This window comes from Macaca thibetana, chromosome 6 (genome assembly GCF_024542745.1).
Source record: "Macaca thibetana thibetana isolate TM-01 chromosome 6, ASM2454274v1, whole genome shotgun sequence".
Taxonomy (NCBI): Eukaryota; Metazoa; Chordata; class Mammalia; order Primates; family Cercopithecidae; genus Macaca; species Macaca thibetana.
In genome coordinates this window covers 112066389-112093930 of record NC_065583.1, presented here as the reverse complement: position 1 = coordinate 112093930, position 27542 = coordinate 112066389, and the positions used below count along the sequence as shown (strand labels likewise).

The 27542-nt window shown below is 37.4% G+C and overlaps 1 long non-coding RNA gene across 1 annotated transcript; it reads left to right on the top strand.

The window, feature by feature from the left end:
* The first annotated feature begins 2569 nt into the window (after positions 1-2569).
* On the top strand, positions 2570-4366 carry LOC126957458 (uncharacterized). The gene is made up of 3 exons (XR_007726777.1): positions 2570-2692; positions 3248-3351; positions 4091-4366. It is a non-coding gene; the product is annotated as an uncharacterized LOC126957458 (long non-coding RNA).
* The last annotated feature ends 23176 nt before the right edge of the window (positions 4367-27542 follow it).

Sequence of the window (27542 nt, the reverse complement as noted above, 5' to 3'; positions counted from 1 at the left end):
CCTCCCTCCTACTTGTGGAATTTGTTTTCTCACTGAAGATTATTTTAAAAGTTACCTAAGCCTCTTCAAAAAGCTTCAGAAATTCCTGGTTATATGATAGATAATGATGTACACAAGGCTTCCTTCTGGATGATTCTACAGGGTCTAGAATGTAAATAGTTTCTCTCTATGGTGAGCAAGATCTCTGTGCTATAAGGCTCATTTGGTCACTCATCTGGGAGCTCTGCAAGAACTGGGACCATGTCTTACTCATCTCTGTATCCCAAGGCCAGCCCAAAGCCTGGCATGTGGGAAGCACTCAGGTGGGGTTTGAGCACCAGCATGCTAGGCATTATGATGGTGATGCCTGTTAAAAATCATTGGTTAAGCTCCACTTTTGCTGCAGTAAACAGACTAAACATCAGCTGTCATAAGAAAACATATTACCAGGCAACTTTTCATTTTTTCATCCCGAATCCAAGCAACTGGCCAGGACGGTGAGATGACAGCCCTGCAGCTTCCACATCTCACATCATTTCTCTCTTCTCCTAGTTCCTTTTCAGACAGCTTTTTTGTTTTTTGTTTTTCCAAAAGCCCAAGCCTGAGCCAGAACTACAGGTTTTGTTTGCCCCAACAGGGAAAATATTTTTAAAGCGAGGATGTTAAATCACCCTGCACTTTTAGTCTCTTGAGTATCAGTGTCGACTTAAACCTTCCCCATGGAGAAGGGTGGCACTGATCTCTAGACTGGTGAGGGAAATCAGCACCAGCTTGGAAGGTAGCTGCACTGAGTTTCAATCTCTGCACTGTCGTATGACAATGGCTGAATTTATTTACCAGTTACCTGCACTGATCACCTTACACACATTGCTTTCTTTAACCCTCTGTGAAGGATTCTCATTATCATTTGCATTTTGAAGATGAGAAAGTTAGAGCAGAGAGGTGAAGTGACTTGCCCAAGGTCACAGAAAGTGATCAGCAGATCTGAGATGAAACAAACCAATTGGACTTCACAGCTGTATTCCTAACTATGCTACATCAGGCAAGTGAATGACCCTCTCAGCACCTCCGTTTTCTTGTCAGTAAGATGAATGGAGGAACAACGACTTTATTGGATTGTTAGGAAAAGTAACTGAGATAATGCAGGCAAGCTCCTGACACTTAGCAGTTACTTAAGATATGTCAGTTCTCTCCTTTCCTTTACATAACCTGGAATTGGAGAGCATCACCTCTTAAGCAATCCTTTATAAGTATAAAGCTGAAATTAATCCAAATCACACCAGAGCCAATGACAATAAAGTTGATTTGTTCAGACTTATTATTTTGTTTCAAAAAGATCTGTCTCCAGTTTCCTCGGCAGCCCCACAGAGCCAACCCAAACTGAAAACACATGCAGCGAATGCAAACTTATTGGTGAAACATGATAGACACTTCAAGAACCAGGAAATTCCTTCTTTAAATGACTTGCTCCTTAGCCAAAGCAGTTATGGGTTAAACAATACAGCAGTGCGGCTGTGGCCTTCAAGATGCACAGTGGGGCTTCAAGCTCCTGGAGGGAATGGAAGCACAGGGCTCTGCTTGCCAGCTGGCACCGACACTCCACGGACAAGATACGCATGGCCTGGCCTTCCAAGTTGAGAGCAATTGCTGGCAGTACACTGTGAGCATGTGAAGCTAAGGGAGTATTTTTTTTTTTAAGTCCCATCATTGTTTTTCTTTCTTTAAATGGTAGCCACTGAAAAGCTATGCAAACACTTCAGCTGCGGAATATTTAATCTGACATTTGGCATGGCTCCCTTGTTGATCCAAGACATAAAGTATGCAGTTGTTTCATTGCTTACTCAAAAAAGATAAGCTAGATACAATTTAATTTTCCTTCTCCTTGCTTTTAGCTGGGTCCCTACATGGATTCATCCTTGATTCCCAAGCAATGGGATGACAATTATAGACCACAAGAGCAGAAGGTGAATAGTTCATTTAACTAAATGGGTCAATTTAATACTTTTCTTCTGGGGGGTGAAGGGGGATACTCTGCTAAAAGCTGTAGAAGTCCCTGTTCTTGTGGTGTGTTCAAGGGTTTGGCAGCTCTTCTCACTGGATTTGGTGTTTCAGGGTTTCATGTGCTGTCATGGAAACATCACCAGAATGGTCCCCTCCTCACTCTGTTGTCATTGGTTTTTAGCAAGAGGAGAACTAACATCTTGTGGGAATCTTCCACCTGTTCACATTGGACATACCTCCTGGCTGTATCTGCTCTTTCACTCCATCAGGACAAGCTTAACTATCTCACTGGCAGATTTGGTTTCCTAAAAGTAAATCTCCTGTAGGTTCCCTTTCACTGTCATTGAATGGTTTCTGACCCTAGACAGGTAAGGAGAACATTGCCCCTTCTCACAAAACACAGGGATCCAAAAAACTGTGTGGGCAGTTCTTGTTTCTCAGCACGTGCAGGGAAGGACACAGAACTGTCCAACATTCCAAAGGGAACAGAGACCTTCCTTATCCAAGTGTTCCTCCGCTGGAGAGTTAGGACAGTTGCGGAATGTAAACAAACACACTTTCTAAAGTCTCATCCTTTCTGCAGGTGGACCAAGAATGCCAAAAACACTGGAAATTATAGTCCAATGAGCACTTTATTCATTCTCCTGTGTTTCAATGTCCACTGTTATAACAACTGTGATTTAAACATCAGGCTACTGTCACTTGACTGCAGGTAATGATACAATTTTGCTTTAGAGAAATATTGAAACAGAGTTCATCCTTTAAAAAGGGATGGATGAGGGAATGAGTAGAAGAGAATCAAATGGATTTGTTAAAATACACCAAATCTTTAAAACCCTGAAACTGCTAAAGTAAATGGAAATGACAAATTTGGATATTCTCTTAGTTCTGATTTAAGTTTCTGGATCCTGTTCCAAATGAAAATATATCTTTGTTTCTAATGGAAAATTCAAAGAACACAAACCTGAGCTTTAAAAGCCATGTCCCAGTTTGTTCTTTTATGGTGTTTGAGCTTGAGGGATTCAGTTTGGTGAGAAAGGAACTTCTTAACCTTAAAAAAAACTTTAGTTAACAGACAAAATTGTGCTTGAAGGCAGGGAACTCTTATAAGAATGGCCTTTCTGGCAGGAATAACACAGTTATATCTTGCAATTATGAATTTGTATTTAAAATATCTGTCTAAATACTATTAATACAGTTTTTCAAAGATAGTGACAAATGATTTTTACTTTCTTCTTTATAACTTTTGTCTCTCTCTCCTTTACAGTTTTGGACGTTGAATATCTGTTTTGTATATAAATGGAAAAATGAAAGTTAAAAATACATTCTTTCTCCAAGGATCTAGCAGTGAACCTTTTCTTGGAGTGCCTAGTAAGTCCTGAAATGAGGTAATTCTGAGCATCCTCACTGCAATGAGGCACTCATTCTGGGTCTCGAAACTTCTGTGGAGAGTTTCCAGCAGCCTTCTTTAAAGGGTTCAAACTCTTTTTCCACTTTTTCCAGGCCTTCCCCATGTAAGAAGGTCTTAATATCATGTCTCTATAATGCATCAATTATAATCAAATTATGGCAGTGATAAACTAAATTCCATAAGCCAATAATATTTCATAGAAATTGCTTCCCAAAGTTTTGTGAACATGTTTTCAGTTGTCCAGTGTCTTCAAAGTAGGTGGCAGGGCATTTCTTGGTAAGTAATTGGGAAGCATACCAGAGCTCTGAAAGTCCTCCTAAATTCCTTAAAATATAGATTACTATAGATAATTGAGTAACTCTTTAGGGTCTAGAGTGGCAGAGTAGTGACATCTCACCTGCTGACCCTAATTGATGGGGGGAAGCTTCTGGAATGTTCTATTGAGAGGAAGTAGAAGGAATGGGCTCAGGCTGATGAGTGATGTTGGCACCATGTCTAAGGTAGCAATATTGGTGACACAGTTGGTTTTAAATTGCCAACCCTGTTCTAGATTTTGTCTGATGAGTTTCTAGTGATTTGTGTAGTAGTCAAAATGTCTTTCCCAAAATGTTTACTTGGACAATATGGAAGCATATCCTAGGAGTACCTCACACTATTTCTCTCTTCTTTCCCACTTTCCTGTCTTTTTTTGCATGACAGGAGCTTCGGGGTTAGTGGCCAAAGTTTTATGAAGACTCCATGATCCGCGCTGGAGGCTGTGATGCTGTGGTTAAGTTCTTAGTGAACACTGTCACCCTTCTCTTAGAAAGCCAGCATTTAGAACCCGTGTTTCATATTTGGTCTTAAAAAAAATAAAAGTAAAAGGAATGAAAACAAGAATCCTTCTTTTAATGATTTGCCTTTATATTTGTATTTCCCCCGGTCCTGTACCACTCCACCACAGAAAGGAAATTTTAGGGCAAGATAATCCTATGAAGGCAGTGCTAAACTATCTCTCAGCAGTATCTTTTGCCATTGCCTTTCAACAGATTTCTTATTTATATTTAGATTGTAATGTATTCAATGTATGCAATGGAAACCTTAGAGGAATCAACTAAAGCTGAATTCCTATGGAAAAAATACTTTACTTCCTGCCATATTGCTGCAACAGAAATTTTATTGGCAAAGTAAGTTGCAATATTACTCCCAGCAGAAGATTTCTGCATATGTAAAAAAAAACCTGGGAGTATAATTGCTTCATTCAAAAATAAAAAGAGGAAAAGAAAAAATGAGCAATTGGGAATCATGTTGCCATAACCATCGTTAAGCTCTGTGTTTATTAAATCTAACTTATAAAAAGCTATATTTATTAAACATAAAAAGAAAGCAGTGAATTGTCTCAAGATGTTATACCCTATAAGGTTTACGTCCATACAAAATTTGTTAAAAGAAAAAGAAAAAAGGAAACAAGTTAGAACTTCTAATATTGGAAATACAAGGATTTAGCAGAAGATAGAAGTGAATGCAATTTTAACATTTCCCTAGTAACTATCAAAACCAGATAAAAAGACTACAATGAGGCAAAAAAATGTAATAAAATTATACCAGCAGTGAATCTTAGTAACAGTGTCAATCTAATACTATAAAATGTCTGACATTTCTATCAGAAAAAAAAATGGCTTTTCAATCAAAACAAAGATCCCATGTACCACCACACAACTTAGGGAATAATAACATCACATAAATTATGAAAAATAAAAAGAGAACATTGTAGGAGATTCTTCTAAATATCTCTTAGTTTAAAAGGACAAGGACTGAAAGAATTGGGAGGCTGTGGGAAAAACCATTGCAATTGGAACCCAGCTCTGTTCTGCGTGGAGAGTCCTTGAGGAAATCCAGAGAACGTTTTTCATATTTGTCTCTGGCTCAGAGAGTTATCAAGGCTCTTTGAGTGGTAACGGGGAAAAGCAATCTCTAGAAGGTAGCTCATTGAAGATCTGGGACTCAACCCACTAGGAGCTATTGCTGCTGCTACGTATTATAAGTTTATAAGCGTAAAAGCATTGTGATGTGTGAAGGGGAAAAGCTGTGGCAGACAAAAAAATATATAGTTTGTCCACTCACCAAACAAAAAGTGCATAGTAGTGGAGATTTCCTGATCTTAAATTCGTACTAGTGTGACTGGTAACTCCGAGTCTGCTGAATGAAACAGAATATTCTCTCAGCTCAGTGGAACTAGAGCTTAGTGAGGTAGTTTCCATAATACATAGAAAAAACTTACAGTCATAAAATTATTTGAATATAATGGCTCAAAATTCATACCTATCTCCTCAACCAAAAGTTGCTGAATTGCTTAAATGGCTGAATCGATTCCATTAACTTGTGGCAGTCAGGCATTCAGCCTACATTTTATGGGGAGATAGAAAACTCCCCCAAGTTAAATGAGAGGAAATGCAAAAGAAATACATCATACTATTTATTTATTTATCACCTGCTTTTTTTTTCTTTTTTTTGAAAATGACACTAATAGACATTTCTCTTTTTTAACTAAAGTAAATGTAATAAAATAGACTAAATGGGCTGGGGAGGTTGCTCACACTGATAATCCCAGTGCTTTGAGAAGTTGAGAAAGGACCATAGCTTAAGCCCAGGAGGTTGAGGCTGCAATCAGATATAGTCACACCACTGCACTCCATTCTAGGAGACAGAGCAAGACCCTGTCTCTTAAAAAAAAAGAAAAAGAACAAAAAGTACGATAAATTTTACATTCTAAAAAAGAGTATCATTTTAACAAATATTTATTCTGGGAGACCCAAATAAAAGTAAATGTTGCTTTTGTTTTAAGGAGATAATATAAAATATAAATTCTAAGAAATGATAAATTAATAGACTGAAATTAAAAAGTACAAACTTAGCAATAAAAACAAGTAAGTTATTTCAAAATTTAAAATTTTATTATAAGTTGAAATAGAGAGCAAGTGGGGACAGAGAGTGAGAAAGAAAGAGAGAGAGGAGAATAGATGCAGAAAGACGAATCACTGGCATTCAGGACTAGCAGCAGGAAGTTCTACAGTTTGGAGAGGGAAGGGACAGAATGCTGGAAATAGAAGGTAATAGATACCAAATGCAAAAACAGAGATCCTGTGTATGAATAATGAGTATGAATGAAAAACTGAAAAAAAGATTTTAAAATGTAAAAGAAAACAAACTAACTGAATTGAAAGAATTTTTTACTGTACAGAGTAAAAACAGTACTCTACTTAGACAAAATTATTGGAAAGCAATCAATAATTTCTTATGATATTCTGAAATTGAAAGGTAAAGAATTCTGAAAGCACTGAGACAGAAGAATCCAATCACTTAAAATAAGAAAAAATGTCATGCTGGCTTCAGACTTCACCTAGGTATGTATGTTACCAAAATACATAGCAGACACAGCCCAAGACGAGAAACTATTCAAATGCCTACTAATGGTAGTTGTATATTCCCATCACAAAATAGTAAATGGCAATAAGACTAAACTATGTATGACTATATGCAAAAGTATAGGTGAATCTCATAAAACTAATATTGAATGAAAGAAGCCAAAAATAAAAAAGTAAATCCTGCATGAATCCATTTACATAACAACACAAAGTAAGGCAAAACAAATCCATGCTGGGAGAAGTCAAGTAATGGTTACCCACGAAGGGAGAACACCAGCAAGGGACGGGTGAAAAGTTCACTGGGTGGCTGATAATCTTCTGTTTCTTGATCTGCAGGCATTTTATAGTGTGTTAAATTACTCATTTTATAAAAACTTACCAAACTGTACATTTGTGACTTGTGTACATGAATAAAGCATTTTTAAATATTGAAGTAAAATTAGAGCAATCATTGAAGATAGGGAGGATTCAATGGATCGATGCTGTGAATAGAATTTTAGATGAGTATATTAAAAATCTGATGGTAATAATTAACTATATATGCCATAGCTTCAAAATCAGCAGAAAAATAGAGAAGGAAGAAAATTTTATCAAGTTAACAGGAGATAGGAAAGATGAATAAAATGGAAAAAAAATAGCATAGTAAACAGAAAATAAAAAATAAGATGGCAGAAATTACTCCAAATATGTCAGTCTTCACAATAAAATATAAATGGATTGAATTCACTTTTTAAAAGATGCAGATTATAAAATAAGATAAAAACACATTCACAGTCAAGGTATTGGTTTTAAAATGTCATTCTCTAATAAAAGCAACCAGGACCCTCTGGAGGAGTGGTTGATTTCAGAGACAGGTGAGGATAAATAAATATCCAAAAGTTCATGATGATAAACAATCGAATGAATAAACACATAATGGAAAATGAGTAATTCTTCGTTATGGAAGAATTCCAATTAATAGATGTAAAGGAGTTGAAGAAAATAGAAAGTCATCATAGGCCACATAATAATCACTGCAGATAAGAGCCACTAATGATTCTTAAATTAGTGGGTAAAAGTATGAGTAGACACAGAATATTGCATAGCCTCAAAGTATCAACTGCTCCCAAAATATTAATTAATTACAGTGGGGAAACCTGGCAGGTAACACAGCAACCAAATAATAACAGTTAAAATCATCAACAATAAGACAAATCAACAACATGTAACCCCCGATCTGATGCACTGAGAAGGGCTTATCTCCTCTGTGTTGTTCTTCTCAATAAGCAAAACCTTAACCTAACCCTGAGAAAACATCACACAAACTCAATCAGTGGGCTATTCTGCAAGATATGTGACTAATATTCGTCAAAGTGTCAAGATCATAAAAGAGAAGAAAAGACAAAGACATTGCCACAGACTGAAGCAAACCCGACAACTAAGTAGAACGATCAGGATCTTGAACTGAATTCTGGAAAATGACTAGTACAAAAACTGGTGAAGCCTGAATAAAGTCTGTAGTTAATAGTATTGTAGTGATGTTAATTTCTTGATTTTCATAATATTTATATGGTTATGTAAGATATTAGCATTACAGGAATTAGAATAAAAGGTGTATGGGAACACTACTAGTTTTGGAACTTGAAGTCTAAAATTATCTCAAAATAAAAAAGAAACTTTTCAAAAAAGAATCAGATCTTAGTAGTTTGTAGCGTTCAACAGCTTTTGAAATTCCTTATTATACTTGGTTAGTAAGGTTTACTATATATTTTTTAGTCAATATTTATAAAATATTCTCCTGGAAAATATTTGATTTCCCCAAGATACAGCAATTTGTAATAATAGAATTCTATCTATATTTCCTATATTTTAAAACTACTTCTGTTGAATAAATGTGGCCCATTTTTGTTACTTATTCATGTCCTTTTTTACTTCTTGATTTAACTGTTGAAGTTTTATTTGTTTTTTATCAAATAACCAGTTTAATCATTTCTTAAACCCTGCTAATTGTTTAAAATTTTTTATTAATATTTACCTTCTTTGTAATAATTTGAAAATTCTAGTTGACTTGCATTTTTTTCTTCTCTTAGCTTACAAATGTGGGCAATTGGCTCATACGTTTTCAAGCCTCTTGCTGAAAGCTTCTGAGGTTATGCATTATTTGAAGATCACTCTTTTGGCTGTATTTCATAGATTTGAATCTTTCATTCTTCATGATATAATGGCTTGATAATTGGTAACATCGTGTTGTGTGTTAGTTCTTTCAAGCTGCAACAGCAAGAATACCACCCCAAGTGGCTTAATCAACAGAAATTTAATTCTCATAGTTCTAGAGGCTGGGAAGTTGGCCAGTTTGGTTCCTGGTGAGGGCCCTCGTTATGTCATCACATGGGGTAGCAGAGGTGAGGTGGGAGGTGATGAAGGAGAAGCAATCTCTTTACTGTCGCTTCTTATAGAGGCACTAACTGTATCATTAAGACTTCACCCTTATGTCCTAATTATCTCCGAAAGGCCCATGTCCATATACAATTAGAATTTTGAGGGGACACAAACATTTAATTCATAACACATTGATTATACTTTAGTCCAAATATATGCAAATTATTTATTTGCTCGATTTTATTTTCACTGATTATTATCTATTTTTAATTTGATTCTTCTCTGTAACCAACATATAGGTCATAGATTATACTCTGTGATTAGGTTCTGTGGTATACTGAAGTCAAATAAAAAATCTGTTTTTGTGAAAAAGTATATACACTCTATACAAACACAAATGACACATGGGCATGCATGTACTACATGCAATATACAACCTCAGCATATGCTTCTTATATAGATATATCTAAAATTAAACAACAAAGAAAGGTTGAAAATAAAGGGATTCCAAAAGATACCATGTGGGTACCAACTAAAGGAAAGTTGGTACAACACTATTTGTACCAGGCAAAATGTAAACTTAAACCACAAAGCGTCTTCCTATTTTGTGGAATATGAAGAAACACATTGCTATCAAAGAAATATTAAATTAGAAATATTTACTCATGCTGAAGCTGTGTGCACATAGCACCAGAATTATACAATATATAAAGAAAAAATTAGAAAAATTATAAGGAGAATTTGCAAATCCACAGTCATACACATTACAAGTAGACTGCAAATTCTGCTTGTTAAAGAAAACAAATTTAGTTATAGAAGAAAGGATTTAAAATAAAGTTTTCAAACTTTAATATATACCCACAGAGAGAATAAATATTGTTTACAAGTTCACATAAAACATTAACAAAAATCAACCACAATACTTTGAGATTTACAAAGAAAATCTCAACAGATATCAAACAGTTCATAGCATAAAGAACACTTTCTCTGAAGAAAATAGAGTTGAATTAAAATTTTTAAATAATAGAAAAAAATACCATAGTTCTAGAAATTAGAAAAACATTATTGAAATGTATGTATTAAACAGGAAATCTGATACAAATTATTATCTATTGTTTATAGAACAACAATGAAAATACTGTATATAAAACTCAAAGAATAAAACTAAAGTGGCAGTTCGGCATTAAAATCAAGTTATAAAACAAATATAACATTGAAAATAAATAATTCAATGCTGAATTCAAGTAGCCAGAAAAGGAAAAAAATGCTGTAAATGCAAAAAAGGTCAAGGAAGGAGGTGTGAAATATAACATGCATTTATGAAGTAGAAAATAAATAGCAAAAAATAATAACTACAAGCCAAAAATTGATTCTCTGAAAAGAGTAAAAAAAGTATAAATCTCTCAATAAGAATGATCAAAATCTAGGAAAAGACACAAATAATTTATGGCAGGAATGGATTAAATAACATAATTACTAGTAACAGTTGAGATGTTAAAAAATATTTGAAGAACTAGGAACAAATTTATACCCATACATTTTGGATAATTTCCTTAAAAATATGAATTATAAAATTGACTCCAGAATAAATAGAGAAATTAAACAGATAATAACTACTAAGGAGCTTGAAATTATAGCAAAAATATTTTTCTCGCAAGACACCCACCTGCCCAGATAGATTTTCAGGCAACTTTTACCAAAATTTTAAGAAACAGATAATGCATATATTATAAAATCTTAAGACAATTAAAGAGAACAAGGCACCCAGCTTATTTTGTAAGGGTAGTATAACCTCGATATCAAAATCAGATGACAGAAGTATTAGAAAAAAAACTAGTCCCAATATTCTTAGGAGGGTAGATGAAAAATAAAAAATAAAATTTTATTCAGTTGAATCCAGGGTGTGCATGTGAACATATGGCCATGTGTGTTTATCTTTATACATATCATGACTAACTAGACTTTGTCGCTGGGAAGCAACAAGAAATCTATCTGTTTAAATTGGTATATATTAACAGACTAAATAAGAAAAAAAGTGCCAAACACCGCATGTTCTCACTCATAGGTGGGAACTGAACAATGAGATCACTCGGACTCAGGAAGGGGAACATCACACACCGGGGCCTATCATGGGGAGGGGGGAGGGGGGAGGGATTGCATTGGGAGTTATACCTGATGTAAATGACGAGTTGATGGGTGCAGCACAGCAACATGGCACAAGTATACATATGTAACAAACCTGCACGTTATGCACATGTACCCTACAACTTAAAGTATAATAATAATAAATAAATTAAAAAAAAAAAAAAAAAAAAAAAAAAAAAAAAAAAAAAGAAAAAGCTGTTGGCTACCTCATACTTGCTGAGAGTTGGGTAAGAAGTATATAAAAAAAAAAAAAAAAAAAAAAAAAAAAAAAAAAAAAAAAAAAAAAAAAAAAAAGAAAGGATAAAGAAAAGCTACTCAGAAGTTACCGATAAGCCCACCTGATAGATTACTTAACCCCATTAATAATGAAAAGAAAAAAAATTTAGATGCCATTGTTTCCTAAGTAAATTGACAAAAATGGAAAAGATTGAACTAAGCAGTGATGTTGTGTCCAAGGAATGAGTGGTATAGATTATTTCAATGATTTTGAAGGTAATTTAGCAAAATAGATTACAATTTAAAGTTCATGATTTTCATCTCAGAAAATCAATTTCCAAAAATATGTTTTAATAAATAATTGGGAAATGGTACAGATATTATGTTCAAGGATGTTTATTTGTGAAGTGGTATGGTGTGTACAACTAAGAGAATATTGGCTTTTATTCCCCATCACTCCTAACTCTGGATGTGATATCTGAGTTAAGACACCAAATTGGATTTTAAGTGAGGACCTGACACAGCTCTATGGATCAGGAGACAACTCATAACCACTGTATCCCTGAGTTTTGTACACTTGGGCCAGCATTACTTATTTATCCTCAAAATATTAATTACGGACTATTAGTCCCTGACAGATGGGATAGCCTTAGAAGTAGCCTGAGCCTGTGGTTCTCAAGCTTGAGTGTGCATCAGAATCACCTGGAGAGCTTGTCAGTCACCAGTTGCTGAGCCCCAACTCCAGAGATTTTGATCCAATACACCTGAGAATTTGCGCTTCTGACAAATTCCCAAGTGTTGCTGATACTGATGGCCCAATGACCACATTTTGTGAAACACTGCTCTAAAGGAAATCTGGTCTGATTATTTTCCTCTATTAATGAAATAGTTGACCAGAGAGAAAATAGAAACAGAGTCTAGGGCATAAGCCATTCTTATCTGCACCTCTCCTGATACATCCTCCCTTTATTTTACTTTGAAAGGGACATTTATAGCTGTAATTCAATCCCTGAAACCTCACAATAGCACCATTCTCTTCCTATATAAAGACCAAGAGTGAAAAACTAAACAAATGCGCGCGCGCGCGCACACACACACACACACACACACACACACACACACACCCCTTAGGCATGGGACAGCTTCTTCCTGCAGCTCATCTAATAGGATCTAGTTACTAAGGTACAAGGATCTTTTTAAAAAGCGCAAGACTACATTTTTAATGCCATTTCCTACATTAACACTGAAGGCACCCTGCTAAGCAAGATTCTACCTCATATTACAAAATCTGGGGCTAAACTTTTCCAACATTCTCTCTATTCATGGGCTTCTTATCAAAGGGAAAAGAGAAAAAATAATAAAAGATAAAAACATATACATAATTTGCCAAAAAGATATGGAAAAAACAGGCATTTGGCTTATTAGGCAAAATGAGGCTGGGACAGGTCTGATCACCTCCATCAGAATGGGAAGACCGGGAATTGAGTCTGTCCAGTTGTCTATTTGCCAGAGAGCACATCAGCACTTTAAGCTGATGACTGCACTGCACTAACTTCACGTTTCATTAAATTACAAAATGTAATTCAATATGACTGAAGTAATGAGGCTTAATGTGTTGGCTTGGTATACGTCAAAAGACACAACTCATTGGCAACCATAACTCAGCTATGTGGTGTTTAATCCACCCTCCTAGCCAGAGCCTACCTGACTTTGAAATCTTTTTGTTTCCCTTTAAATTCTGAAATAATAATTTTATTGCTTTAGAAACATCATTAATTTCCAAGTCTAATATTTGTTCCAATAATTTATAATCAGAAAAACAGGCAACTATTTTCCCACACTCAATCTTTTAAAATGACCTTTATCAAATATTTTGGTAGTTAAGAACATACTTGCAGAAACTCAATTACTAGAGCTCAAATTCTGGTCTTGCCATTTTTAACTGTGTAGTCTTGGGCAAATCAGTTACTTTTTGGGTAAACTTTATTTTCCTTAACTGTAAAGTTTTCTCATTGAATTAAATAAACTAATACATGTAAAGTACTTAAGAGTCTCACTACGTTGCCCAGGTTGGTCTCGAACTCCTGGCCTCAAGCAATCCACCTGGCTTGACCTCCCAAAGTGCTGAGATTACAGGTACGAGCCACTGTGCTTAGCTCATAGTAGGATTGCTTTCATTCCCTTAGTGGTTACCATTGTATAATATATCTCATATTCCAAGTGTTTATCTCTCTTTCGTTATGTTTTGTAGCAGTTTCGTTAATATCTGATTCACATGCCATAAAATGCACCGATCCAGTGGTTTTCGGTATAGCTACAGAGTTGTGCAACCAGCACTACAATCAATTTTAGAACATTTTTATCACTCCAAAAGAAAGTCTATACCCATTAGTTGTCTCTCCCATCTCCTTCCACTCCAAACTCCAGCCCTAGGCAACCACTAATCTACTTTCTATCTCTAATGATTTGCCTATTCTATACATTGTGTTTAAATGGAAACATGCAATACATGGTCTTTTACATCCAGTATCTTTCACTTAATATTTTCAAGGTTCATCCATGTTGCAGCATGTATCATACTTCATTTATTTTTATTGCTAAATAATATTCCATTATATGAATATGCCATACATTTTAAAAATTCATTCATCAATTGATGGACATTTGGGTTTTTCCACTTTTTTGGCTGTTATGAATAATGCTTCTGTGAATATATACATATAAGTTTTTGCATGGACATATATTTTCATTTCTGCTGTGTCATATAGTAATATGGTTTGGCTGTGTCCTCACCCAAATCTCATCTCTAATTGTAATCCCAATATTCCCCATGTGTCAAGAGAGGAACCTGATTGCAGGTGGTTGGATCACAGGAGCAGTTTCCCTCATGCTGTTCTTGTGATAGTGAATGAGTTCTCACAAGATCTGATGGTTTTACAAATAGCTTCCCCTGGGCTTCTCTCTCTCTCTCTCCTGCCACCATGTGAGGAAGGTACTTGCTTCCTCTTTGTCTTCTGCCATGATTATAAGTTTCCTGAGGCTTCCCCAGCCATGTGGAACTGTGAGTCAATTAACTCTCTTTCCTTTATAAATTACATAGTTTCTTCTATTTCTTTATAGCAGTGTAAAATGAACTAATACAGAGAATTGGTACCACAGAGAGTGGGGTACTGCTATAAAGATAGTTGAAAATGTGGAATCCACTTTGGAGCTGGGTATTGGGCAGAGGTTGGAACAGTTTGGAGAGCTCAGAAGAAAATAGGAAGATGTGGGAAAGTGGGACTTCCTAGAGACTTGTTGAATGGTTTTGACCAAAATGCTGATAGTGTTATGGACAATTAAGTCCAGGCTGAGTTGTTCTCAGATGGAGATCAGAAACTTCTTGGGAACTGGAGCAAAGGTCACTCTTGCTATGCATTGGCAAAGAGACTGGTAGCATTTTGACCCACCCTAGAGACCTGTGGAACTTTGCACTTGAGAGAAATGATTTAGGGTATCTCGCAGAATACATTTCTTTTTTTATTATTATACTTTAAGTACTGGGATACATGTGCAGAACATGCAGGTTTGTTACATAGGTATACATGTACCATGGTGGTTTGCTGCACCCTTCAATCCATTATCTACATTAGGTATTTCTAGGAGAAGAAATTTCTAAGCAGGAAAGCATTCAAGAGGTGACAGAGTATAAAATTTTGGAAATTTTGCAGCCTGACCACGTAGTAGAAAATAATAACTCATTTTCTGGGGAGAAATTCAAGCTGGCTGCAGAAATTTGCTTAAGTAACTAGAAGCTGAATGTTGATAGTATGACAATGGAAAAAATGTGTCCAGGGCATGACAGAGAGTTTGTGGCAGTCCCTCCAATCACAGGCCTGGAGGCCGAGGAGGGAAAAATGGTTTTGTGGGCCCCGCTGCTTTGTGCAGCCTCAGGACTTGGTGCCCTGTATCCCAGCTGCTCCAGCTCCACTCCAGCTGTGGCTAAAAGGGCAGAAGGTACAACTTGTGTCATTGCTTCAGAGGATGCAAATCCTAAGCCTTGGTAGCTTCTATGTGGTGTTGGGACTGTGGGTGCACAGAAGTTAAGGTTTGGGAACTTCCTTCTAGATTTCAGAGGAGTATGGAAATGCCTGGATGTCCAGATAGACGTCTGCTCCCAGGTTGGGGCCCTCATGGAGAACCTCTGCTAGGGCAATGCAGAAGGGAAATGTAGGGTTGGAGCCCCCACACAGAGTCCTTACTGAAGCACTGTCTAGTGGAGCTATGAGAAGACAGTTACCATCCTTCAGACCTCAGAATGTTAGATCCACCAACAGATTGTACCATGTGCCTGGAAAAGCTACAGGCACTGAACACCAGCCCATGAGAGCAGCTACAGAGGCTGAACCCTGCAAAGCCATGGGGGCAGAGCTGCCCAAGGTCTTGGGAGCTCACCCTTTGCATCAGTATGACCTGGATGTGAGACATGGAGTCAAAGGAGATTATTTTGGAACTTTAAGATTTAATGACTGCCCCACTGGATTTTGGACTTGGGAGGCACCTGTAGCACCTTTGTTTTGGGCAATTTCTCTCATTTGGAATGGGAACTTTACCCAGGGCCTGTACCCCCATTGTATCTTGGAAGTAACCAACTTGCTTTTGATTTTACAGGCTCCTAGGCAGAAGGAACTTGCCTTGTCTCAGATGAAACTTTAGACTTGGACTTTTGGGTTAGTGCTGTAGTGAGTTAAGACTTTGAGGGACTGTTGGGAAGGCATGATTGGTTTTGAAATGTAAAAAGGAAGTGAGATTTGGGACAGGCCAGGGGCAGAATGATATGGTTTGGCTCTGTGTCCCCACCCAAATCTCATCTCAAATTGAAATCCCTATAATCCTCATGTGTCAAGGGAGGGACCTAGTAGGAGGTGATTCAATCATGGGGGTGGTTTCCCCCATGCTGTTCTTATGATAGTGAGTTCTCACAAGAACTTATGGTTTTATAAATGACAGTTTCCTCTAGGCTTTTCTCTCTCTTCTCTGTCTCTCTCTGTGTCTCTCTCTCTGTCTCTGTCTCTGTCTCTCTCTCTTTCTCTCTCTCTTTCCCCTTTCTCTCTCTCCCCCTGCCACCATGTGAAAAAGTTCCTTGCTTCCCCTTAATCTTCTGCTATGATTATAAGTTTCTTGAGGCTTCCCCAGCCATGTGGAACTGTGAGTCAATTAAATCTCTTTTCTTTATAAATTACCCAGCATCAAGCATTTCTTTATAGCAGTGTGCAATGGACTAACACGTATGATAAATCTAGGTAACTTTGTGTTTGACCTTAGAAAAAGTCAGGCTGTTTGTCAAGTGGCTACCTCATTTTTAAATCCCACCAGTAACTTATGAAGTTTCCAATTTTTCCACATCTTCACCAGTACTTGCTATTATCTGCCATTTTCTTTATAGCCATCCTAGTGGGTTCAAAATGGTATTTCATCATCATTTTGATTTACCTTTCTCTGATAAATAATCTATTGCTTTTTAATTTTTGCTAGAATATATGCCAAAGTAATTTTTTCCTAAGTAATATGAAGGTACTTATATTCCTGAAAATGTACTTGGGGCTGGGTTTATATTATACTTTTAATCTAATTCGTATATTTTAGCTACTTTAAACATGTCTTCTTAACTACTTAATACATACTCTATGAAATCAATATTTTCTAATTCACTTTTTGTTTGCTCTTTTGTTTTCCTTTAGAGTTGCAGTCACAAAGAAAATATTTGATAGGTTTAGAGGAAAGGCATGGAGTGTATAAAACTGGCATTACTACATTGTAAATTTCTTTTATATATTTTAATTATTTTTTTCTCCAAGTGGAGATATGATTACCACATAGTGATTAACAATTTAAAAAAGAAGTGTTGGCCCTGGAATATTCTAGAAACACAAGAAAATAAATTAAAGGTGGGGGGAAACCTAGAGGTTATATCTTAATTTCTATCGTTGGAAACTATATCAAGTTTTTTATAATCACAATTTTATTTATAAAATCAGAATTTTATAATTAAATGAGAAATTATATGCATGTTGACAAAGCACTCCCTGTTTGTTGTGATCAAGGAGTAGGAATTTCTAGAATGGGCAGTTTGTCAGTGCTGGAGCACAATTGTCAAAGTTTGGACACACATGTAGAGGCATCATATATGTTCCCGTGAGAGCTGGAAAAATGTAAAGAGCCCTGGAGCTAGTCTAATGTCTTACTTTATAGATTAGAAAATCAAGGTATAGAAAGTCTCAAGTCTCACAACCTGCTCGTAGCAGAGATGAGGCTAGAATGCAGCTCTCATAAATCTTAGACCAGTAGTCTTTGAATTATCCAATGTGCTGTAGACTGAATGTTTGTGTTTTCCCAAAATTCATATGCTGAAATCCTGACTTGCAATGTGATGGCATTAGGAAGAGGAGGCTTAGGTCATGAGGGCTGTGAATGGGGTTAGTGCCCTTATAAAAGGGACCCAGAGAGCTTCCTCCTTCCCTTCTACCACATGAGGACACTTCAAAAAAAAAAAAAAAAAAAAAAAACAGGAAGTGAGCCCTCACCAGACATGAAGTCTGCTGAAGCTTGGATGTAGGGCTTCCCACCCTTCACAACTCTGAGAAATAAATGTTTACAAACCACCCAGTCTATTTTATTCTGTTATAGCCACTGGAATAAGACTAAAACATGTTTCTTAAGTTAGTGAAACACTTCTTATTTAATACACACATACAGACATCCACACATCTTCACAAAAATCTCCCTTGAAATGCTAAGACCCATTCAAATTAAGACATCCTCTTCATCACGCCCCGCTGATAGTTATGTGGTACAGAACAATATAAGATTCCAGCGTCACCTGATGTTGCTTTTTTTGCTGTTTTACTTTTGCATCTGGTTGTGTATATTTTCAACAACAATCTCAAATTAAAAATTGGGGCCAGGTGCAGTGGCTCACACCTGTAATCCCAACACTTTGGGAGGCTGAGGCGGGTGGATCACTTGAGGTCAAGAGTTCGAGACCAGCCTGGTCAAGGTGAAACCCCGTCTCTACTAAAAATACAAAAATTAGCTGGGTGTGATGGTGTGTGCCTATAATCCCAGCTATTCGGGAGACTTAAACATGAGCATCACTTGAACCTGGGAGGCGGAGGTTGTTGTAAGCTGAGATTGTGCCCCTGCACTCCAGCCTGGGTGACAGAGTGAGACTCCATCTCAAAAACAAAACAAAACAAACAAACAAACAAACAAAAAATTGGGAGGGGCTTAATTTATCTACCTGATGCAGACAGTTGCTTTTACCCATTGTATTCCACTGGGGCAACAAAAACCTGTTATATGTTATTTCCCAATTAATATGTGTCTGCTGGGCACCTATTCTCTCTATAGAGCCATGGCAGTCACTCTTCCTGGTGGACACTCTGGTGAGTGTCAACAGAAAAAGCAAAGGTCCTCACCCTCCGTGCCCATGCTATTTGCCCATACTTTCTTCTTTATCTTTCAATATTACCCCTTCCAGACTTTTGAATGACCAGTGAAACAATTCACCACTGCCCAAGAATCCCTCAACCATTTCTCTTTTAACCCAAAGTGATGATCAGATGTATTATCTCAGACTCTGTCCATTAGTAAAATTTTTTCTTACTGCCCCTTTACTGGGCCATTTATGAAGAAGACTGTAAAACAATAATAGTCCATTTTTTGCTTGTATCGACATTCCAAGGTGACTCATCTGTGAATAGTCTCTTTTTCCTCTTCCTCAGCTGGTGTTAAGGAGTCCCATGCAGTCATGGGTGCAAACTAAGAGAGAGAAGTCAGTGGAGCAGTGGTTGATGACAGGGTCCTCTGGGCCACTTGATTGTGTAGCTTTCCTGTGTCTCTGGTTTTGTGCATTTCTGATCCAAGATACAATTCCATCTTATGGTGGGTTGCTATTGAAACCGCCTGACCCCTGGCTCGGTAGTCAGACAGACCCAGCTATAAGGACAGCTGTGGCTCCATGGTCACTTCATGGCCTAGGTCAGGAGGTTGAGCTCTATGAGAGCCTAGTAACTTAACAGGAGCTATATTTGAATGGTGTATATGGTTCTAAACTTCAGATAGCATGGCCTTGCTCCAGAACTGTAGAGGTCATCATGATTTTCCTATAAAGGCTGGCTGTAAGTTCCACAAAATGTTTCTTGTTATCACAGATGCCTCTAGTATTATAGCTTCTGCTGGATTTTATTGTACAAGGTACAAGTCTAAATCTACCATGGCCTGTATTACTGCTTTTGGTTCCACTTAAAACTCTTGACCTTTGTTTCACTCAGTAAATGGATTAGAGCAAAATTTCCAGGTACAAAATATGCTGCCTCTAGAACCTGTGCTTCTGTCTTTATGGTAGGAGAAGAAGGTGCAATAATCTTGCCTTCACTTTAGAGGGATGTCTAAGCATGCCCTGGATCTCTGGACTCTTAAAAACTTTACTGATATTGCGGAAACTCAAATCTTTATAGAGTTTATCTCTCACGCTCAGAAACAAAAGTGTTCCACCATTGCCTTCAAATCCAATTCACATGCTGTCAATACAGTGGGCCAATGTGATAGTCTGTGGAATGTCCAGTGGGTTGTGATCCCTTCACACCACATTATAACACCACATTATGACATTATAACAGATAATGTCAGGTACCACTCCAATGATGCCTTCAGGATAAAGGTATTCATTTCCTTAGCTACCAGAATTGTTGGCTGCTGATGGGTCACAGCTGAGCCTCTATCCAGTACTGCCTATAGACAAAGGGAGCTCCCTCACTCAAGTTTACACATCTTCTCCTAAGTCAACCGCATTTGATGATGAGTTCAAGTGGCCCTTCTCAGTCTGGGATACCTCTGAAGCACAATCCCAGTGTCATAGTGCCCTCGGAGAATTGACACAGCACTGAGGTAAAATCTTACATGTTGTTCCTGCATTAATGGGAATTGCTTCTGATCCTCCTTCTTAATAGGGACAGAAAAGAATGTGTGTACCAGATTATGTTCTTGAGGTCGTGTCGATGTGCTCAAGCAGAAATACCACGTCTGGCACAGCATCTACAATTGGGGCTAATGCTTGGTTGAGTAAGTGGGAGCGCATTATCATCTGCCAGGATCCATCTGCTTTTTGTAGTGGCCAGACTGGTGAATTAAATGGGGATATGAAGGTGATCAAAACCTAGGTCTTTGAGGGTAACACTAACCTTTGACATTCTACTTAGGATGCAAAACTCTTTTTATTCCCTCTCTTGAATAGAGGAAGGGGCAGCTTCATAAACTACTTTGCATTCCACATTATGATAGCCACTTCACCTCAGGTCAAGAAACCAATGTAGGTTTTCTGCCAACTACTAAGCATGTCCCTCCAAAATACACATTAGCTGAATGGGGAAATGGCCACTAACTGAACCCTTTGTGAAATACTCAACATGACTCCATTTATTACCTAGCCCTCAGATACCACCACTCTACCAGGGGATATGATAATTCTTTAAGTCCTCAGCTATCAATGTTAATACAGAACCTTTGCCAAACAGTCCTCAAAACCTCTGGTTATTCCTCTTTCTCCAGTATGTGGTTACCCAGGAAAGTGGATGTTGTTTCTTCTAATTAGGGGCTTGTTCCTGTATACACTTGCTGTGGTGCTGCAGGGTCTCTTCGTATTGCAATGTGGCATACCTTTTCATCAGTGAGATATAGGAACAAGTTTGGAAATTGATTGTTGTGAAGTAAAGTGCTTGGGGTTGAGAATTCAGCTTTCTCTGGAGCTCTGATACCCTTATAATTAAGGAAGAGTCTGGTTCTCAGATTTTTCTGCTTTTCAGTTACTGGAGATGAGTCTCCTTATGTTGCCAATAAGACCCTCTAACTTTCAATTTTATCTTACGTTGAGGAGTATCTTCCTTGTATTGTGCTGTCTTTTTCCAATACAAAGTAGCACAAGAGCAGCCATCCAAATTTATAATATTTATGAATACTAGTTCCTCCATACTTCTCAAACTCTCCTGAGACATTGCACCAATAAGTGCATTTGTTTTAGCTGGTATCTCATTTTGATTCAACACCGATAATAATACTATTAATAATTCCACTCCAGCACACTGGGGGCTATTAGTTCCTACCACTAGTGACAGGGTCTTCATTAGCAGCTGATGGGCAGGTAATCAAGTTCTAAAATTCCATTTTAGAGTCTGCTTCCTAGTACTACTCCCAGTATCAACTCTTTTTGTAGATTCCCCAGAAAACAGACCCTGAGATAGAGAATTTTGCAAGAAATTTGCAGGAGAAATGAGAGAAGCAAGGCTGTGAGAAGGAGAAATTGAGCTACAATGTGGTGGCAGCAGAGTTCTTAACTGGCTTCACTAGGATCTATGGCACTGTGATGGTGCTTTAGTGGTGTCCCAAATTGAGGCAAGAAGGTCACTTGAACCAGTCATTGGACACAGGCTGCCTCCAGAAAAGTTGTGTAAACTTTAGTAAGGCAGCTCCCTTTGTCTGCGGGCAGTTATGGAGTAAAGGCTCAACTGTGAGTCCTCAGCAGCCAGCAGTCCTGCTAGAGGAGGAAATGAGCACCTCAGCCCTGAAGGAGCCATCTGAGTGGTGTGTGACAGTATCTATCACATCATGATTCCAAGTGTAAAGATCTCAATGAATGCTCCGGAAATTTAGTCTTTTGTTGAATTTTGAAACCATAGGCTGAATCCAAGGTACCTGAATTTTACTGGAGTAAGAAAATATCCTGCTGGGGTAAAATAAACAAAATCTCTGCTGAGTAATATATCATATTTCTTCTGATTTATCTAAGAATTAGCACACACTGTTGAAAAGGGAAGTATGCTTTTGAACATTAAATATGTGGTCTTCAGGCTCTGACAGTAAAGGCTACTAGGAAGGGTGAGAGCTTTTTCAGGTAAGCACATGGTTCCCCAGTTGTTCTCCAACAGAAGTTTCGATCATACTTGTCAAAGATATCATAAAGTTTTAAAAAGGATTAAATCTTTTTTCCTTTCACTTCTTTCTCCTTTGAGTCTCCTCCCTCCAGAAGCACTTATCTCTATGTGAGCCTATTAAGATTCTGTCAGGTTCCCTGTCTAGGTACCTAGTAGAGACTGGGGCTAACCCACAATGGCCATGACTTCTTTCTTCTCCGAAGGATGGACACACAGAAAAAATAAAATAAAATAAGAGCATACCATAAAATTGTAAGGAAACAGATGATTAAGAAAATGGGGAATTTAGATTCTAGTAACATTTTAACATTCTGTGAAAGTCAGGGGAACATGATATGCCAACCAGAGGGAGAGAGCATTATCAGGCACTCAGTAACAAATCTGTGGATCTGTCAACCAAAATGTTAGTAAGATGCTTCTTTTGCCAAGATCTTTAAGATTAATGGGGAAAGTCTGAATTATGCAAACACCATAGCTTTAATAACTATGAGAGAAAAGTCCCTGAGAGATTATTATGACTATAGAAACACTTCAAATCCTACAAATGCATATATATTATACTAATAAGAAAAAGTCTGGATATAGAACTGAAGAGGGTCAGTTCACTCTTTCTCCTCTCTCTCTCTCTCTCTCCGTCTTTCTCTTTCACACATTCTCTAGAAGCAATAAAAGGTTGTCAGATCAACCAATAACACTCTAAAACTCCAAAATATGTCTGAAATCACAAAATAAAAATAATATTATTTGCATGATGAAATGTACTCTGTCTCTGATTGCATAGACCTCAATGTGAGAGTGTATTTTCCTCTATTATTTAACGAATACTATGGAAACAAAAACCTTAATACAGTAAATCTGGGGTTGTAAACTGCTGTCACATAAATTAAGTCTGATTTATCAATAGTTTTTGGCCCCAGATATCTATTTTATTAATATTCAGAAAAATCTGAATCCCTAGAAACACAGACTTCCAGGCCTATGTGGGGCGTACACTCATCTTTTCAGCCCTCCCCTTCGTGGCACTCTCTTCCCATTTCATTTAGGGATTTGAATTAGCAACTCTAAGAACAAATATAAAAAGAGCCAGTGAGGCAATTAATAAATAAAGGCTGGGAGAAGTCAAGAATAAATTATGTTGCTGAATAGCTAACCTTAAAGACATAACTAATAAAAATAAACTAAAACCTTGCTGTATGAGGTTTTTTTTAATGTAAAACAACTAATTTGACCAATTATCTACACATGTGGTTATAAATTACGTAATATATTCAGCTAAAGAAAAACAAGGCCCTCTAGATACCCATGTTGTAGAAGCTGTCGCTTAATGACATAAATAAGCTCTACACCAAGCAGAAAAAGGAATCATTAGCTTTTTTCTAAGTAAAAAAAAATACAACAGTCAAAACACTCATAAGCAATTATAGATAAGTTCCTTAAAGTTCTGAGCTTATTAGCTTGGGCTTATTAACCACAAATGCTCAATGAATAGTCACTTGGTAATTATGCTAGGAACACTCTTGTTGACTTAGAACCAATTCTAAGAACTGATGGTGACAACCAACACAATTAAAATTAAACTAGAGAGCTGTACTGAGGGAAATGAACTCAGGAAACCAAAGCTCTGTTGGATTGTGGAGACTTGAGAGAATCCATGGGGTTAGAACATTCAAAGTATTCACTTTTGACGGCCTGAGTACAGTTAAGCCATTGGTATTGTGTGTTACGGAGGTGGCATCAGGTTCCTGGCAAGCTGCACTGGAATGAAGGAAGCAATACCTCATGACATTTGCCATGCCATATGGCAGGTGGAGGTTTCTCAGAATGCCATCCAGTGTCACCTCATCACAGGAACTGTTTTAGTGAGAGTTACTTGATACATGAAACTTGTGAGGGAGTTCAAATTCCTGTAGATGATTGTATTATCCAGAGGAAAAGACAAGGGCTAAGATAACCTGAGAATTCTGGAGGAGCCAAGCCAAGAAAGAAATGCTGTATACAGTGAGAATAATCTAAAAATTAGAGGACCAGCAAAAGTCAGGATACTCTATGGATCAATATATTTACTGAGCTTCGAATAAAGTGACTAAGGATGTGGGATCTAGGTCAGACTGATAATTAATGTTACTCCCAATTCTATTGTAATTTTCTCCAAAAAATAAGCATAATTGCTATTTATTATGTACTTCTTGTGTGCTAGGCAATGTGCTTTATGCTTTTCCTACTTTAGGATGCTTAATGAACATTTGAGGACTGAAGGGATGAGTTAATTCTTCCAGCCACCCTGCAAGGATTACAGATGAGAAGTTAAGCATCTTGTTCAAGCTGTTACTACTAACAGACAAAATAAATAAAATAAAATCTAAGTCTGCCTCACTCCAAATCCCATGAATTTTCCACTGTTGCTTTGGGCATAGAGTTGATGAATAAGTAAAGTTATAAGTCACCAGTAACCACTCACGAGTAGTATCAGAGTGGAATAAGAAAGAGAATGACTGAGAGAAGCTCAGCAAGAAGAGTCTGAACAATATCTGGGAAGGTGGAAGTGATATGAGCAGCACTGACTTTGACAGATAGAAGCTCAGAAAGTGAGACTGCTGGACTTGGATTAGGTACTCACCTTCTGACCTCAGACATTAAGTATCTGCCTGTCATTAGGCATGATTTCTTGTAGAATGTAGGCTTAATGTCTCTGAATGGTGCCTTCTATAGAATGTTCTATTTCTGGGGCTGGGAAGTTTGGGGAGAATGAATGAAAAGTTTGTGCAATATGCGTGTGGTCTCAGCTGCAGGTCTTTCTTGACTCTCAACGCTCACATGGTTGTGGCTCCCAAAGTCTGGGGTCTCATTAAAGTATTCTCTCACTTTATGCACATAATGAGCTTACAGGAGGAGCGGTTCAAGCAGCCAGCACTTTTCACCTCCTTATCTATCTCTGTGGACTTTCATCTGTAACCAACCATGGGACTTGTAAGCTGGGACAGTGGAGACCCATCTGACCTTATGTGTGCAATTCATTACTACCTCCTACACCCTCCTGGAAGAATTTCCAAACAGTTCTTCCAATGACAATCCAGCTAATATGTATATTCTCCTGGAGTAGTGGCTCTACTTGTCCAGACAACATTATGCTTGCCCCATGTCCATGTAGACATCTCTGCAGACCATATAAATTATCATGTCAAGCAGTTAAGCCATTTGGCTACTGGGTACAAGAATTGATCTGCTACCAATGCCGTTTGCTAATGCCATCCAGTGTAGGATAGATGCAATAAGTTGAAGCTCAGTCAATGGACTTTGTCTTACAAATGCAGCTGCTTCTCAATTATCCTGACTAATGAGGCACAGAAACAGCCTGTGAACAATGATGGATAGGTCTCAAGCTGTTTTCAGTAAAGTACATCTTCTATAGGAGGATCATAACAAAACCACACAAGGAGTATGTGTCCCTCAATATAAAGTGAGGACACCTAGACTGATTTTGAACTTATATTTCTAAGTTACACCGATGTTAAACATTGAATTGCAGCTGAAGCAGATGGACTTAACTCCAGAAATCCAGGGAGGCTGCCAAAGAGCCCAAGCTAACAGATTGCTGTAGCCATATAAAATAGGTCAAGTTGGACCTTATGCATGCTCCAGGGAAAGCACTGAGACACACACACACGCACACACGCAGGCGCGCATACATACACACACACACACACACACACACACACACACACACAGATTTGAGACATAAAGCCCTGATTATGTAGATATTTTATATATGCATATATAAATATCCCTGTATGTACCTGCATCTATATCTATATACATATAGCTAAGCAGAAAGTGACATTTCTACACTAAAGTCTTGTTCTGCAGAAATCATTTTTAAATACAAGCTGAAATTGTTGTGGTATGGGTGAAGCTGTGCATACCAAAGTCCTCATATTTGCAGTAAATGAACCCCTTTTGAAGAAGTCTAAATTAACATCAACAATTCTGAATTCTATACAAATAAGAACTATGTATTTTGACTCTAGAATATCACCAAAGGATAGGGCAACATGTTAAAGCAATTCTGGATAAAATTCCAAGCATGGGAACATTTCATCGGCTTCATCATGGAAATCTGTTGCAATTATTACTAACAAAATCAAGTGTCTTCAATTAGTGAAGTCTGTTTCTAAGGAACATACATTGTTTCCAAATTACCATGGCTTCCTTCACTCTTGTAACCTACTGTAATTTTTTCCACAAGGGTTATTAAGTAATTTTGTTTGTCTAAAGCTGCCCAGAAAGTATCCTTTGCAAATACTATTCTTTTATATTTTTATTTAGAGCAGAGCTGTTGGATGATGCCTCATTGTTAGACGAGCTTTGTTAATCCCATTAAATTATGCAATAACAAGGGATCGTTGAAACATGGGACAGCTGTATAAAAAAGGTTTTCAGGTACAGTGGAGGTGGATTATTATGGCATCTCCCAGATGCTGATTTTTGCCTTGGAATCACCCAAACTAACCCCTGATGGGCATCTGTGCCCTGAAGCTTATCACATACTCTGTGTGTCTGCCTCTACTCCCACTCCCAGGGAAGCTAACACTGGTCCAAGTCCTGTTTCAGAGCTTTAATAATTAATTAAATGCTTTGGAAATAACTCATTTATTAAGGAGGACCTGCTGGCCCAAATCTTCAGCCAAGTGTCTCATTCTATGATTCCTCTCTGCCTGCCTGGACTCCATTTTCCTTACCTTGTCACCTTGTAAACCTGGACTTGCAATATGCAGGTGGAAATGCAGAAAATCCAATCAGAAGAGCCTGTTGAAAGGCTATTTGAAGCTGCATGCAGCAATTTTGTCAGTCACTGTTATCATTTCCTATTCTAGAGTTTTCCAAACGTCAAAGTTGTTAATCATATAGAGGATTGGCTATGAAGACAAGAATTACAGGGTGTCTTGCCCTCAGAATTTGAGAGGTGAGGTGGAAAACAAGATATCTCTTCATTCCTCATGGTTAGTTTTCATTATTTAGTGCACAATAAACAATTGGGCATTTAGTTTATTCTTTTCTCTGACT